Genomic DNA, 12,610 nt, shown 5'->3' with positions numbered 1-12,610 from the left:
TTCCTATGTTTGCAGGTGTATCGGAAAGTCAAAGGAAAATTTGTGGCGGTTGATTCTGTCTTTCCAGCAATGTATATCTTGGGGATTTAACTCAGGTCATCAGATTTTGTGGCAAACATCTTTACCAACTGAAGCATCATGTTGGCCAGGCTCACTGAAATTTTTAGAAATTGTTCTTATGCTCTCACATCCTGCTTCTTATAGTTATAATGACAATCAAATAGAAGCATACCTATAAAAATGCTTTACAAAGTATCAAAAATTATGAATAGAAGACAATCTTATCAAGAGAGTTAAGAAAATCAACCTTTTAGTGCATTTCACTGACATATTTTGATAATCATTTGTTTTCTTATCACTTCATTTAATGTTATTTGTCAGGAATAAAATACCTCTCTACATTAGGTTATATACATTCTTAATGTAATTTTCATCTACATGTCATCATCTTTTTCCTTTATACTTCTGCTAAACCTCTCTCTTGAGCTCCAAATAGATTTATCTTTGTATTTGAACATACCATGGGAACCTTAAACTGAACAAGTATAGGCACTAAGTCTTCAGCTAACCTTTAATCTGTATTCTGCTTAGTCTATCATCTCAGTAAATACACAAGAAGTTATTCAAACAAGCAAGCAAGCAAGAAAACAAACACACACCCAGGAGCTAGCTGTAATCTTCTCTTCATGACATTTAAATCATAATCAAACAATGTAGAACTTTACTGCCAAAATATCCTTCAACCCATTCTTGTTACTTTTCGGAGAGTCTTTCTTAGATCATGAAACTTTCCTATTACTTTTCATTGCCTGTAAAATATCTATTACTATTTATAATTATATAATAATGTTAATTTTATTAGTTATTTACTCTTTGTATATGTATTTTACATTTCTTGACTTTTTTTTTTTTTGAGACAGGCTCTCACCTTTCTGTCCTGGTTACTCTAGAGTACATTATGTAGATCAAGGTGCCTAAAATTCATAGAGATCCATCTACCTCTGTTTCCTGCATGCCAGCAATAATGATGTGTGCCATCATGGCCAGCCATGACACAGGAACACATACACAGTCACACATACACATACTCATACACCTACACACATAAACAAATACACACACTCTCTCTCTCACACACACACACACAAGCAAGATAATGACTTGGGAAGAAAAAATTGGGACGGGAAAAGGGATGAGAAGATGATGTGGAGGTCTTTAATCAAAGAGGATTAAATGCACATATGAAATTGTGAAAGAATAAGCAAAGTCAAAGAAAGAATTCCTACTTCTTCTTTTGTGTAGCAATGTATAACATATTGGGATTGCAAAGATCTACAAGGAAGGACCTTTTTGTAGTACAGCGCAGCCATACTCCTTAGTTTGCTCTGAAGGGATAGAATAGCAGCAGGAGTTTCTGAAACCTGAAGAAAATTGCCACTCTTCCTTTACTGTCATGCAGTGTGGCATCCATTTTATGACCATTGAGTAGAAGTATTAGGGATCAATGCAAAGGTTAAAAATACCCAAATGGAAATACAGAATGTCACTGGATTCATAACACTATAGCTTGTAAACCTACTCTTGAAAGGACTTTTTCTCCATGTAAGAAAAATAAAATAACCAGTGGTTTACTATTATATATCCTGTTACTACAAGTAAAAAATTCTCATTGATGCAAACTTCCTGTTACTATGACAATATAGCCAGGACAGTCTTCCTAAATTACTGAGAGACCCTTGACTCTGTTGTCAATTTTGGATCTCCTAATGCTACATTTGTGCCCTTTGGGAAACCTTACAGATTCTCTCCTATAATATTGAAGCATGCAATGTGTGTGTGTGCTTGTGTGTGTATATGCATGCCTATGCATATGGGTGCACTGAATTCAAAAGGATAAAAAGTCACTACACAATTGAGACAACATACAAATTGGAAGTTGGCTAAAAGTAATAAATCTTAATCCTCTATTAGGCTCCAGAAATCTTGGTGTTATGGTTTAGTCATATTTTCATTATTTCAAAGACTCAGATGTTGTTGCCTCTGAGGCATTACAAAAGCGTCCATAGTAAATAGAGTATAAATGTCATACCAAGAGTAGGAAAGCAAAAACAGGGTGTAAAAATGATGAGGAGAAAAGTAATGGGAGGTAGAAACGGTATGTGGAAAAGCTGCAGAAGTCATTAGGACCTTAGAAAAAGTCTTCAGCAAGGAAGAAATCTGAAAGCCAAGGGGTGAAGGTAAATGAAGTAGTAGTGCACTTGGCCAGCTCCTCTCCTCCCAACATATCAATATTTGGATAATTTAATGTGGAAATACAAGTACATTTCTTCAAAATGCCAAACTGTATTTGAAATAAACATATCTTCATCATCTACATATTTGTTTAACCTTAGATAGAATATTATACAAAATTGTTCTTCACATATTTAAAATTCTTTTCTTGAAACCCTGCCATCTCAAGATGCCTGTATCAGAATTAAAAAAAAAAACTGTTGATTTACATATGTCAAACACTGTTGGATCTGGGAATATGGATTAATGCTACAGTACTTATCTACCATGAGTAAATCCCTGAGTTGAATAGTTAAATCTCCAGTAAACATTCATACACACACACACACACACACACACACACACACACACACACACGCATGTCCATGCACACACTGACACATACACTCTAATTTTTTCTTTTTTCTTTTTTCTTAGATATTTTCTTTATTTACATTTCAAATGATATCTCCTTTCCCAGTTTCTCCTCCGAGAAAAAAAACAAAACCTAGTTCCTCCCACCTCCCCCTGCTCACCACCCCACCCTCTCCCTCTTCCTGGCCCTGGCATTCCCCTACACTGGGGTATAGAACCTTCACATGACAAAGGGCCTCTCCTCCCATTGATGACAGACTAGACCATCCTCTGCCAAATATGAAGCTGGGGCCACTTTTATTCATAACAAAGTTTACATGTATATCATTCTACCATAATTTTGGGTATGATAAAACTAATGTCTTAAGATAAGTGTAGGTACATATGGTACAACCAGGGTCTAAAATCTCTCTTTTTAAATTTTAAACTATTTTTTTTGGGGGAAGGGGGTGTTTTGAGACATGGTTTCTCTGTATATCCCTGGCTGTCCTGGAACTCACTCTGTAGACTAGGCTGGTCTCGAACTCAGAAATCCATCTGCTTCTGCCTCCCAAGTGCTGGGATTAAAGGCATGTGCCTTCGTTGCCATGCTAATTTTAAACTTTTGTTAATATTTATTAATATCTACTGCTAATATTATAACAGTCTTTTTATAACACATGCCATCCACTTAAAGCCAAATTATATTTGCACACAAATTGAGAAAGAAAATTACTTTTAGAAGGACTGAGATATAAAGGTGGTGCAAGAATATAGTGGGACTGGGTTTGTAATTAAAAGGAGTATGTATCTCTGCCTTGCTCTGCAATCTCTGTGGACAATGAAGTTGCCAACACAGCATCCTGGCTATTAGGAACTCTATTACCCATTCCTCTATTTAAAATTTTAAAATTTAAAATGTATTTATTTTGTATGTGTGATGTTTGTATGTTAAGTGTGGTCACACATACCACAATAGATCAGAAAGTAAAACTTTTGGGAGTTAGTTCTTATCTTCCAATTTTTGAGGCAAGGTGGGAGACTCTTGCTTCTGCTGCTGCATTTTTGTATGTCCTGCCAGGTGGTCCAGGAGCTTCCAGATAATTTGCCTGTCTGTTGTTCCCATCTCATTATAGGAATACTCAGAGAGCATCCCATACACATGACTTTCTATGTTGGATCTGAGGATCAAACCTGGTTCTTCAGGCTTATATGGCAAGTTGATATCTTCTCTCACTGAGCCATCTCCCTTGCCTCTGTGATCTATTTTTCTACCACAATTAGGAATTTGAAATTAATTTAGCACAGAATCATTTGCTTTAAAAAAATTTGTTATTTTAAAAATATGTTCAAAACTTGTAGCTAAATGATAAACATTTTTCAAAGTAGTTCATTTTCTTAAAATTATTGACATGTATTTTCCTATAATTCATACATAGCTTTCTTATTAACCTGATAAGAACACTAGTATATGTACAAGAACTATGTTTTAGCTTTGCTAATAAAACTGAGAGACTGATGATCAAGCACAGGGGTGGGGTGTTGGGGGCGGGGGAGAAGTATACAGAGAGATGGAAAGACAGAATTTTAAAACCACCTTCTTCATTTCTGTTAATGAATTGGAAATATACAGCCCCTGTCTGCATCCCTTTTGTTTGTTTTGATTTGAATCAGCCTGAATGAGCTGTTGTTTGCCACTGAGTGCTACTGTGAGTTAGCTCCCTCAGTACTGTACCCCTTATCACCTCCCCAAGACATCTTTTTTTATGTGGTTGTTATGTGACACAGGTATTTGATATCTAAATGGAAGTGTTATGTGAAAAGGTGCTAAAGATCTCTAGCTTTGTCAGAAAAAACTAAAACAAACCAAAAACAAACTTCTAGAAAGTATACGCTTTTGATCTCTTTTATTTTGTTTGGTTTTCTTGTTTTTGCACAGTGTATCACTATGTATCCCTGTCTGGTTTCAAAGTTACAACAATTTTCCTGCCTTAGCCTCTTGAGGAGTTGAGTTTATAAGTATGTGCCAACACATGGTGGCATTGTTCACTCTCACTCTATTTTTAAACCCTGTACAAATGCTGGTGGATGGTTTAGTAGCCATTTCATGATAATCAAATTATAAGCTTGAATCAAAATCAATGAAAGCAATGGAAATGTAAGAGGACATGGCTGGGTCTCCAATATCTTACTTCCAGACATCTTAACACTATAGCCAAATACAGCTTGATTCATTTAAACCATCACACACCATACAGTGCCTTAGCATTGCTTATAACCATGGGGCTCCTGATATAAAACCCCAGCCAACAAAATGGGGATATAGAAAATAAATGAAGGAAATCAACCATTCTACATTGTGGGGGAATTTAAGAGGACGTGGCTTGGGCCAAGAAGAAGAAATATCCAAGCCAATTTAGACAGCTCCTAGGATCTGATCTTTGTATCTTTATCACTGTGTTTGATTGATAGTCAAAAATGAAATGAACTTTAATGCACAAAGGATGTAGGTATACACTCATACAAGGCTCTTAGCTTGTAAAGAGGGTGTTGGATGTTTGTATATGTGTTGCATGCATGGAAGTACAAGTGTACTTGTCCTCAGAAAGACAGGGGCTTCTAACCTAAGGATCAATGCTGCTTAGACACAGGAAATTCCTGAGGTGTTTTCCCCACAATGCAGTCTCAAAATCAAATGTTATTTTGTCAGCCACCCTTGATTTAAGGTAATATTCCCGAGAAATGGAAAAAGGTCAATAACAGAAATGCTTTCTCTTCCTTTCTCTAACTTAATGAAAAAAACAAACAAACAAACAAAACAAAACAAAACAAAAAACAGCAAACGAACAACAACAAAAAATTGATGCAAGTTCCACATAATTTCCTGATGTGTCATTCAGGCATTCAAGGTCCCAAGAGGTCAACTATGGAAAGTCCAACGTATTCAATAATGCAAAACTTTTTATGTTAATCTAAACTTTGTAGCATATGTATGTAATCCTGGCCCTCAGGAGGCTGATCCGGAGGATAAGGAGTTCAAGGCCAAACCAGGCTACATAGTAACCCTGTCTCAAAATAAAACCCCAAAACAATCAAACAAGTAAAAGCAAGAAAAGAAAATAGATGTTAAGGGATAATAAAGAAAGAGGTGTAGTCACTGAAAGAGGCAGAAAATGAATAGCTGTGTATCTTCCTTGGAACGAAAAAGTCTTCCTTAGAAGATGAACTCTATTTAAGTCTTGCCCACTAAAATTTATTGCCCCTGTTAATTTTGGGACATGAGTTCTAATATTTTATTTGCTATATTTAGATTTAACTAACAATGTTTATCATAACTGTAAGTAGTTGAGTAATATTTAGAGGTCATTGACCATTAGCATCTAACTCACTTGCTGAAGTCACAGAGATGACTAGAATACCTTGAGGATTATTTAGGGTTTCAGATGAAGTATGAGGACCTCTTCCCAGTCCTTCACACAACAGTAACACAGCTATCAGAGAAATAATCACTCAATTTCTAGCCTCAAGAGAGAAATGAACTCAAGCTTGATTATCATTTATGATGATCGAGGGGCCTCTGACACAGAAGCCAGGCTCGCTGTTGGGCTTTATGGACAATGCTCTCAACAATTGCCCAGTTAATCTCTTTAGCTATTGCATCTTTCCTAGATTCCATTGTCTCCTACATAAATGCTGTAAAATTCAGAAATGAAGTTTAAGCAAAATACAAATGTGGCTCTATTTTAGGATGGTAGAAATGCTATCCACCTTAGCCCAAGATTCAGAAGGAGAGAAAACAGGATGGCCTTTTTAGAATCATGACAATAGAACTGCACAAAATTGTAAGGCTGATTCTAGTCTATGGTGAAGATAACTAGGAAGTGATCCTCACAGGAAATATGAATGTTGGAGACAAACATAAAGACAGGTAGGTCCAGTTAGCCAAACCACATGGTGTGCACTTTTTTTCCCTCTTATTTCAGGCTCAAGGAATCTATGTAGACTTTCTTTAAACTTTTAATGTTTTTTTTTTTTGAATGAAGATAGCAGGTTTCCTTTTGTCAAGGCAATTGTTATAACAAATGTAGGAACAAATAATGAATAAACATATAAGAGGGGCTATTAGCTTTGCCCAGAGGAGATAGAGCAAATATAACAAGTTACGTACTATGAACAATGAGCAAAACTAGTTAATACTGGATGCAACTAAAACAGAAAATAGTGCAAGACAGCTAATGTTGTGTGCAAGGCCTACAGTGTGTACCCTGCTTATTTAATATATCTGTGTATGTGTGTTTGTGTGTTTGTGTGTGTGCACATGTGCTCACATGTATACCATGGTATGTGTATGGAGATCAGAGAACATCTTGTGGCAGTCAGTTCTCTCCTTCCAGTGTGGGCCCTGGGGATTGGACTCAGGTTGTCAGGCTAGGTTTGGTAGCAAGTTGCTTTACCAGTGGAACCATCTCATTTGTTCTTTCTTTTTGCTTTGTTAAATGTTATAAAGTATTCTAGATTTCAAGGGATACAGAATTCATTCACACACAGTCTTCTGTGCAAGTTAAAAATCATATTAATACTCTTATCTCTCTTGCTATAGAAGCAAACATAAGATCAAACCCAAAAATTATTGACTGTGATTGTCCTATGACATTAACACATATTCATATGCACGCATGCACATGCACAAAAACACGTACACATATGCTAAAAGCCCTAGTTCCATGTTGAAATTTTGAGTGAGACCTATACTTTGCTGCCCTTTCTTATCCTCTTACAACATATATTTCTTTTCCAAAACTAACCATTACTGAGGACCCACGTGGACCAAGCACAGTGCTAAATATTTCTCAAGTAACAACACTTGCAATCCTTATATGCAGCCTCAGCTTCCTCCATTTTATGAATGGAAAACAAACTTAGAGCCTTTCCATAGGTCACAGACAGTAACAAGGTCAGTCAGTTGTAGAAATGTGGGAAACTGTAGCTGCAGCTGAGATACTGGAAAAGGGACAGAGAGTGACCAGCATAGATGGATTGGTGTGCAGATTATGATAGTCTATGTAATCAATCATAACATAAAACGAAAAGAAACATACACTTTCCATCAACTATATCAGCCAACTCATTGTTGATAAGATAGAAAAGTTTGGTGCATAGTTATTCTAGAGTCTTGCCTTAGGTAGCAAAAAGAAGAATAAAGGAAGTCAGGTCCAGGGCTGATTTTGGGGTTGTGGTTGTTATACTGAAACACTGATAAAATGCAGGCATTGGTAAGATACCTTACAACTTAAGTTTCATAAAAGACTACTTAAGTTACCATAGACAATTAATTTGCCCTCTCTTCATTTCAGTTTTATATCGCTCATAATGAAGTGAAAACAAAAATCCAAACCAAACCAAACAAAAACAAACACAAAAACAAAACAAAACAACCCCCCAAAACCATCCAACCAACCAACCAACCAAACAAACAAACAAACAACAAACCAACCAAAAAATCACCACTGAAACCACATAGTAAAATTGAAAAGGAAAATAATGTTAATGGTCCTAAGACTTAGAAAACAAACTTTAAGTTTTCCACATTAAATACAGAGGTGAATATCTGAGGGCAATGAAACTAACAAGAATCATCATGAGATACAACAATTTTCTAACCTCATCTTTCTTCAAAGGTGCCAGAGAATGAGCATCCTGATATTTTAGCATGCTAGGCTTATAGGGGGCCAGCACTGCACTTGATTTGAGAACATTTGTGATGACAACACTTATTACTATCAGAACCTGTTTCTAGGTTATGTGATATATTTTGAAGAATATTAAGGAAGGATCATATGTAGATAATCTATGCTACAAAATCTACAGTGTTGAAATAGGAATAATTACAAAAATAAATTTTAATTTTATGCACATGCATAAAAACTACCTACATCATTTCATTCAAAATGAAAAACTCCAAGTTAGATATCAAGGAACTTCCTTTTAAGTATTCAACAGATGCAAATGGTGTGCTTCCAAGTACTACATAAAAGAAGGAAAGCAAGACTTAAAACACACACATGCACACATGCATGCACGCACACATTTACACACACACATGCATGTACGCATGCATGCTAACATGCACCCACATCAAGTATAGTTCTGAGAAAAAGAGAAGTCACTAAAATCTATTCGTATGGCACAAGGTGTTATGAGTGACATCTTTTGTGATTTATATCCACCTTTGCGTTTCTTAAAATTCTATTTTTGAATCACTGCTTATATTTATGCTTAAAATGGCTTATTTTTGATTCTTTGATGGTCTTACAAAAATGAAAGGTTACAAAAATCAGTTTTCCTGAGGACTGACTAGACATGGATAAATATTTATATTAAGCAGTTAGAGAAGGAGAGGAGTCTTGTTCTTTCAGGAAATGCACAATGAAAATTTCTAACTGATTGAGATTTCATATGCCAGATCAGGATTAGGAATAATATAAGAGCAGATTTCTTTCTCTTTTTGGCCTCTTTCCTTTTTCTATTGCCCCATTTTTTTGACATATGTGGACAGTCCTCTCTCCAACCCTCCTAACTTCTACAGTAACTCTAAGGAGAAAAAGGCTCAGATGGCTATACAGAAAAATATAGAGAGTATAGAAATATCAAAGCTCTATGCTTAAGCAAAGTAACACGTCAGTATGGTATAAAATTTAAGGCATCTCTATATAATATTTCAGTTTTTCATTTCTTATATGTGGACTGAATAGGGAAGATACATATTTATAAAATAAAAATTCCAGAGTTTCTGTGTTTTTCAGTCATAGCCCTCATTTACAGGTCTGACATGGCAAGCATCTGTTTCCTACACTTCATTTGTCCAGGTGCCTGCTGCATACCAATACATATCTTCTCTCTACAACCATCGACCATGTAGATTCATTTATTTACTAGTCAATATATATACTGTGAATTACACTCTGCAAATTTGAACACAAACAAAATGTGGTCGATATAATCCATAACACTGCACAGATGTCTTGAAGAGATTGGAGAAATCAGTCACCAGGAGGGCAACTATCTGAGAATTATAAAATGCATTTGGATGAACAAGTTAGAGATCAGGTTCAAGCAGTAACAACATCCAAAATTTGTAATTTCATCATGGCCATGGGATGAAGTAAAATAATAGGTGTAGTCATCAATTTACATTTAAATACAGAAAATACAAAAGGAAGCATGCATAGAGGAAGAAAGGACACACACACACACACACACACACACATACACACACACACACAGAAACTGAAAGGAAAATCCTAATAAATGATATCCAGAAGAAAAGAATCACGGAAAAACTTCCAGCTGTGGTAAAGTGCTTTCAAATTGCCATTTATGTAACCTGTGCATGGAACAGACATTTCTCAATGTAGAGGGTAGGAACAGAACATTATTATGAACAGAGCACGATCCTTGGCAAACTACCAATGAAATTACACTTTTCCATAGTAAAGAAAATGGAGGGTGTGAAATAATGTCAATTAGAAAGAAATGCATGCTACTGGAGAGAGTCGGCAGCATTCCTGGAAGAATAGCCATCACACTTGGAAACCCTGAGAGTTCTGGGAAGCATTGACTGCAGAGACAAGATTTACTGATTTAAACCAACACTTCAGTTGTGTTGAAGGGATAAACCATAATTATAATAATGTCATAGGATGAGAAAATTAATATCTATAAGTAGGAGTGATATTCAAAATGTTATACATAATCACTACTATGAGACAGACACATAGAAGTCAGGCATAGGCCATGATCAATCAGGGAAGCATTGAAAATTCAAAATGAAAAGAAATTGGTATCTGAGGAAATGCTGACTGAAAATTGGTGCCTTGCTAAATACACATGATGATTTCCAATGAACATTTCTGAGCATCCCTCCTTTACTGGAATCACCCCCTCCATTAAAGGTAGTAGAAAATAGTTTAAAACTTCTCCTTTTAAAGAACCACCTTCACATGGCTTATGTTAAACCACCCACAACTGTGTAAAACAGATAAGACATAGACTAAACAGGCTCAGGTTACTAAGAAACAACCAGAAAACACTTAGAAAATTGGGATGTGGCATGAATCTAGTATTTAAAAATTCTTCACAGGCTGGAAAGATGACTCAGAATCTAAATGTGATTACTGTTCTTGCAGAGGACTGCAGTGCAGTTTCTAGCATCCACATCCAGTGGGTAACAGTCTCATAGAACTCCAGCTCCAGGGGCTCTGTCGCCCTCTACTGGCTTCTGTGGACACCCATGAGTATTGACACATAAAAATTAAATTAATCTAGGTTTCTAGCTGGTCCCAAAGATGCCCTATTTCATTCCATTTTTTCCCTCCTGTCCTCCCTACACCTGATTCCTCCTGTTTTCCTCCTACACCCAGTCCATTCCAGTCCTAGCCTCCCACGTGCCATGATGTCTCCTTTTCAGTGAGATTCAGGCGGCCCTCCTTGTTACTTAGCTTCTCTGGGTCTATGGATAGTAGCATGGCTATCTTTCACTTTACAGCTAATGTCCACTTATAAGTGAGTGCATACCATGTTTGTCTTTTTCAGTCTGGGTTACCTCACCGAGGATGATCTTTTCTAGTTCTAGCCATTTGCCTGCAAATTTCATGATGTCATTATTTTTAATAAGTGAATAATTCTCCATTGTATAAATAAATGTACCACATTTTTTTCTATCTATTCTTCAGTTGAGGGGCACCTAGGTTATTTCCAGAATCTGGCTATTACCATAAAGCTATGGGTTAAACATAGTTGAGCAAGTGATCTTATGGCATAGTAGAATATCCTCTGGTTATATGCTCAGCAGTGATATAGTTGAACCTATGCCAATGAAAACTCGGATGACTCTATGAAGGTGACCTTAGCTAAGACTCCTAACAATGAGGTATATGGAACCTGAACAAGTCATCTCTTGTAACCAGGCAAGACTTCAAATAGAGCAATTGGAACACTAACCCAGCCACAAAACCCTTTGATCTACAATTTGTCCTGCCTATAAGATGTGCTGCTACAGGGGCCTAGCATAACCATCACCAGAGAGGCTTCACTCAGCAACTCATGGGAACAGATCCAAAGACACACAGCTAAACACTAGGCAGAGCTTGGGGAATCCTCTGGAAGAGGAGGAGGAAGGATTGTAGGAGACAGAGAGTCAAGGACATCACAAAAACTTACAGAATCAACTAACTTAGGCCTATAGGGGCTCCCAGAGGCGGATCATGCTGGGTCTGACCTAGGCCTTCTGCACATGTATTACACTTGTACAGCTTGGTCTTCATGTGGGACTCCTAACAGCAAGAACAGTGGCTGTCTCTGACTCTGTTGCCTGTCTTTGGATCCTGTTCCTCCTACTGGGCTCTTTCATCTAGCCTCAATAAAAGATGTGCCTAGACTTATTGCAACTTGATATGCCAGAGCTGATTGACATTCATGGGAGGACTAAGGTGAAACAGAGGAGGAATGGATGGAGGGGAGGAGCTGGAGGACAGACTGAGAAGAGAGGAGAGAGAGGGAAATATGGTAGAGATGCAAATTAATTAATTAATTAATTAAAAGAATTCCAAAATTATCCACTTAAGTAAAGTTCAGAACAGTAAATAATTAGTAATAAATGTCCTAAATAGTTTTCCATTAATGGGTCTAAATTGTCTTTTGAAACACTTTTTGAGAAGTTGTAACCAAAAAGGTAGAAATATATGAAAAAAAAGAAAGAAAATGTGTTGGAGAGATGGCTCAGTGGTTAAGAGCGCTGTCTGCTCTTCCAGAGGTCATGAGTTCAATTCTTGTCAACCACACAGATAGTACACAACTATTTGTACTGGGATTTGATGTCCTCTTCTGGTATGCAGGTGTACCTGCATATAGAGGACTCATAAAATAAGTCTTTAAGAGAAGAGAAGATAAAAGAAAAAAGATCTCTCAAACACTGGACCACCAAACA

General features: G+C 36.7%; 1 protein-coding gene across 1 annotated transcript in view; it reads right to left on the bottom strand.

Annotated features, from left to right (window-relative positions):
- Dmd (dystrophin) overlaps positions 1–12,610 on the bottom strand; it is a 2,056,279-nt gene that overhangs the window by 303,415 nt on the left and 1,740,254 nt on the right. The gene's annotated exons all lie outside the window — the stretch shown is intronic.

Source organism: Mastomys coucha, chromosome X, assembly GCF_008632895.1.
Source record: "Mastomys coucha isolate ucsf_1 chromosome X, UCSF_Mcou_1, whole genome shotgun sequence".
Classification (NCBI taxonomy): domain Eukaryota; kingdom Metazoa; phylum Chordata; class Mammalia; order Rodentia; family Muridae; genus Mastomys; species Mastomys coucha.
Note: the sequence above shows the minus strand (reverse complement) of the source record. Positions and strands in the feature narration are given on the sequence as shown.